Source organism: Montipora foliosa, chromosome 7, assembly GCF_036669935.1.
Source record: "Montipora foliosa isolate CH-2021 chromosome 7, ASM3666993v2, whole genome shotgun sequence".
NCBI lineage: Eukaryota > Metazoa > Cnidaria > Anthozoa > Scleractinia > Acroporidae > Montipora > Montipora foliosa.
Window position 1 is genome coordinate 40,738,066 of NC_090875.1, and position 5,000 is coordinate 40,743,065.

Here is a 5,000-nt window from a genome sequence, read left to right on the forward strand (position 1 = left end):
AGCTCTATTGATGTAGAGACAATAATATTATAATGCGTAAGTAAACAACCTTGAAATTAGTATTTATTACTAAAAATAAATGATCACATATACTGGTAATAAATTATTATTTTCATATGCTTGGCGGCTAAAAGCCTGCATAATGGTCCTAATGGTACCAATTTTGTCTGATGCCTACGAATTATGCATTACTTTTTTTTCAAGGTGTAATAATAATAATAATAATAATAATAATAATAATAATAATAATAATAATAATAATAACAATAACAACAATTTAAATATTTAAGTGTCAGTGGATTTAGTGCTAGAGCACTAATTGGGGAAACTAATGGAATTAACTCAAACCAAATCAAATATGTTTTTTTTTTTTTGCGAAGGGGGAGGGGGGGGGGGGGAACGGAGTACCTGGAGAAACACTTTTTGTAGCAGAGAAGAGAACCAACAAAATCAACCCACATATGAAGCAGAGTTTGGGAATTGAATCCAGACCACATTGGTGGGAGGCAAGTGCTTTCACCACTGCGCAACCCCTACTCCCTGACTGACTGGATCAAATCTGTATATTTGCACCCAGTGATCAATTTACTCCGTAACTGTTGTGCTTCAAAGCTAAGTTTAAGTTAAAATGATTCCAACCTAAATAATTGTTGTTTGATTCCCATTAATTTAATATGTATTTTAAACCTATTGATGATAAATAATGATATTAGGGGAGAAATCTGGATCAAAATTTAGGTACATGCAGGTTGAAATCATTTAGTTGCCTGAATTTCACTTATAATATTAACAAGGTGTTTACATATTATTAGAAAATATGTATTATTGGACACCTTGTCCTTTGATCTTGGTACTAGCAAAACTGAGGAACCATATCACTCTTCTTGCACAGCTTCTTGCACTGGTCGTTGATATCCTTAAGGATAACTGCCTTAACTGCATTTTTAAAGACCATGTCTTCCATCACAATGTTTCAAAATCTGCTGAGGTTTTGCTCCACTATTCATCATTGTTGACAGTTATTTGATGTATTCAGTGTTTTATTCAGTTTAAACATGATATAAAATATCATTAATAATTTTAATATGAATTTTAACACAGATTGGGCACAAATAAATTATCATTCATGGTCTTCATCTTCAGTTTGTTGGTTTGGGCAAAATTATTGAAAGTAATAAGATAAAAGACTAACTTTGTTGTTCTAAAAGTTATCATATTATTGCCAATGACAGGTACACTGTATTTTGCATGTGAATATCATTGCATATTATAAATTATAAAATAATTAGGATAGTATACGCACTCCCATTAGTCAATAGCTGTGTTTAGATGAGAGTATGTAAACACGGCTGTGACATTACACAAATGTTGATTGGTTATGTGTTGTCGGACGCACCTTTTGATTGGCTGGTAGGAAATAAGAGGGTATATCACGAAAATCTGTTTCAATCAAGAAGTGAAAAAACCAGTATTTTCCTTTATTTATCAAATTAATTACTTTTGAGATTTTTTTTGTAAAAGCAATAGAGGACTTTTATCTGTGTTTACATAGCCTCATCTCAACACAATTAAGGGGAGTTGGGAGAGGGCTCGAAAGTTATGCAAACCCTCGACTATGTCTCGAGTTTGCATAACTGTAGAGAATTCTCCCAACTGTCCCTTGTGTTTAGATGAGGCTATGTAAACATGGAAAACGTCCTCTATTGCTTAAATGACACAACAAAATATAACTTTTTGATCGGTTGCTTTATCTCAAGAGGAGCACTTCCAGAAGGCAGTTTTCTATTAAGCGCTTGGCCATTGTAGCAGATTCAACCAAACCTTTGCCTGTTGGATGCATCTGGCAAAATAGTCCAAAATGCTCATGGGGCTTGTTTTTTTTTTCTGGTGATAGCAGGGACAGTCTGAATTATGTTGATTTCTCTTCAGTTGACTGAACATAACACTGTATGCAATCAATGTAACATGAAGACAATTTAGCATGTAACAGGATCCCTCAAGTATGAGCCCAAGTATTGATGCCTGTCAAAGAATAGGTTATTTGGCTAAGCTCTTCTGACCCTACAATTTACCAGTTTAATAAATTATATACTATTGTAGCCCAAAACAGCCATGTGAAAGTTAACTAATAGGCAGCCAATTTACTGTGGCCATAATAATCCTTTGAACACTGAGAACCCAAAAGTTGTTTTTCAGTAGCTGTGTACCAACAGGAGAATCCTTCAAGCTCTCTTCTGGACCAGAAGCTATCCAGAAGATGCAGGTTATCAAGATCTCTTGAGATTTAAACTTGAAAGGGATTTATCCATTTTTTGGATAGCCCCGCTTCCCCCTTATATCCCCACTTTTCACCAGGGGTTGCTCTCAACTGAAGCCCTTTGTATCAAGCTTAGTTGTATGATTTTCTTCTAACTAATGCAAACTGGACATGGAGTTATGCATGGAAAGAATCAACTTTCAACTTTAATGCGACATTGCACAAAGAAAATGTACTTACAAAATTCATTATTGCAATAAGAGAATGTAACAAAAAAGTACGCGATAACCAGGTTAGCTATTGGCTTAATCTTTTCTTCCTCACCACGGCCATATTCAAAATCGATATACGGAGTCAAGGCTTTCCGTTCAACACATGAACAATAATGACACTGCAAACACATGAATCGAGCTTAATCAAAAATCCTACGTAACATATAACCAGCTGACCTTGGTCCTTTTTTTCCCACGTCCCACACCCGGTGAAGGACGGGCTCTGCTCCACAGACTCGGATAACCGACTCTGTTCAAATGAACTACCGTCTTCACAAACTCCTGAAATGTCGTAACAGTAACGTGTACATGTTCGCAATGGTAATAAACCAAAATCGACAGAAATTTTCAAACCAGAAAAGTCTTCTCAATCCCTTACGATTCCTTCCCTAATTGCCTTTTTACCAAATAAATCCAAAGGATGGTTGTTACTAGTAATATTTCCGTTGCAAGTACGGCAAACATAAAACAGAATCCCTTCGGCCATTCACTTCCCCTTTCTTCCGGTTAGCATTTTTATTGTGTTCCCCTCTGACCAATCAGTGACGAGAACGGATTGGAACCAGCCAGAAGCTTGCCAGAGCTCTTGATCGCAGCTCTGGGAACGAAAATGACTAGTGTACCATTCACCAACTGTCGGAACACACGAAAAAGTGCCATGCATAAGGCATGAACTTCAGAAAACACAGTGGGAAGCAATTGCACCGATAATTGTGTATGGTGTAAAAAGGTACAATTATTTCCCAATTTTTTTGCCATGAGCTGTTATAGCATCAGTGCTGTTCGGAGAGGGGAGTGTTCCAAGCAGTTTCTTACTGGAATCATTTTTACTCTATGTATCACAAGAGGAAAGGGAAACTGTTCCTATTGCACTGGGTGATAAATTTGATCCTAATGATGGGGACCTTTTGGATTTCCTGCACAATTTTAAGTGTTTTAGTAAAGTAACTGCAGGGAACATTTCGCGAGTTGTTCATGAGTTTAAGCTCACCAGGAACTCCTGCAGAATCCCAGGTACATTATTGATTGTTTTGTACCAATACTTTCAGTGTTAAGAGCACTCCCAGCCTTTCAAAACCTTCAAAGCTTGCAAGAGTTGTATCTTGAAAAGAAGCCAACCCCCAAGAAAATTATCAAGCTTCTTGATGCAAATCCACAGAATGAACCAGAGAGAATGGCTCTGGGTCATCTTAAGAGATATATTAGGTCCCTGGATGGACAAGCTGTGTCTCAGTTTTTTTCATTTTTGACAGGGAGTTGGAAGTAGAGTATTTTTGCAATTAAAAATAAAAAAAGCAGCTAACTTGTTTGTTTGTTTATTTACTTTTAACAAGAAACCCGTGTTTTTTCTTGTTTGTGCGAGGCTTTTAAAACCTTTCAAGTTCATTTGAAGCCTTTACACGGGAGCAGTAAAACGTAAATAAATTGTTATCGTAAGACCCATTGCATAAATAGCGCTGAAATTTGAATAACAATACTTAGACATCTTAACCCTCGTGTTAATACTCTTTAAACAAAGGATGTCTCGCGTAGATTCGATGTGAGGCTTAAATGCCAGTTTAAACGGTTTCAACATTCGTTCAACAAAAGTTGAATGAACGTTGGGAAAATGTTGGACGCAAAAACAAAGTTATGCATAGGCCGTTCAAACGTTTCCAACATTGGGCCAACAAAAGAACCAAAACTCTCGCGAAATTTGATTGCGAGGAAGTAAGAACTAGAAACCAGTCTCTCTTGTCCAGATAAACTACGCCGTGTTGACTTTTGCGGCCTGATATGAGCTTGCGTGTGTTCTACAATTGTTGAACAGATGGAACAGAGTATTCAATCGATGTTGAATGAAAGTTTAAACCAATTTTAACTTGATCTAAAACGCTTTCAACAATGTTGGACGACCTGTTCAAACGCACCGAACGTTTGATTCTACAAAGTGTTGAATACATGTTGAAGCAAATGTTGAAACTGTATAAACAGGCCTTAGGATGTAACAGTATTCTTATTCAAATTTCTGCGCCCTTTTTGCAATGGGTCTATGTCAGTTTAAACTCATGGCTAAGACCGTTTTATCGTTTGATGTTTCAATCGCGTGCACCAAAAAAGTGGCTTCTCTCTCGACTTTTTCATTGTATAAACTGTCTCTGCTTTCTGAAGTCAAATGACTGCTATCAAGTAAATTTCCTATTTGTGGAGTTTTGTCAAATTTAAGCCCCACTTTTGCCTTAACTGGCTAATTTAAGCAATCTGTTGGCACGGGAGCTCCTCAAGGGGACCCTCTATCTCCACTAATTCCTTGCGTCAGTCCTTTCCCAAGTATATTTGTTTTTAGTAACAGATTTTTGCGAGAAAGGTTTCATATTTCCCTTGGGGCTGGGATGGCTGTGTTTTGATCAATAGCTTTTACAACAGTGGGTGTGCTGAATCTCCCAAGGGAGTCGTTCGATAAATAAATCTACTCGGGAAAGGGTTGACTC

At 37.1% G+C, this 5,000-nt stretch overlaps 1 protein-coding gene across 1 annotated transcript in view; it reads left to right on the forward strand.

Annotated features, from left to right (window-relative positions):
- Positions 1-1,589, forward strand: part of LOC138009517 (uncharacterized) — a 9,917-nt gene extending 8,328 nt beyond the window's left edge. The window contains exon 9 of the mRNA XM_068856576.1: positions 1-1,589. This exon is cut by the window's left edge and continues 1,292 nt beyond it. The gene's annotated coding sequence lies outside the window, so the exon portion shown is untranslated.
- Positions 1,590-5,000: the final 3,411 nt, after the last annotated feature.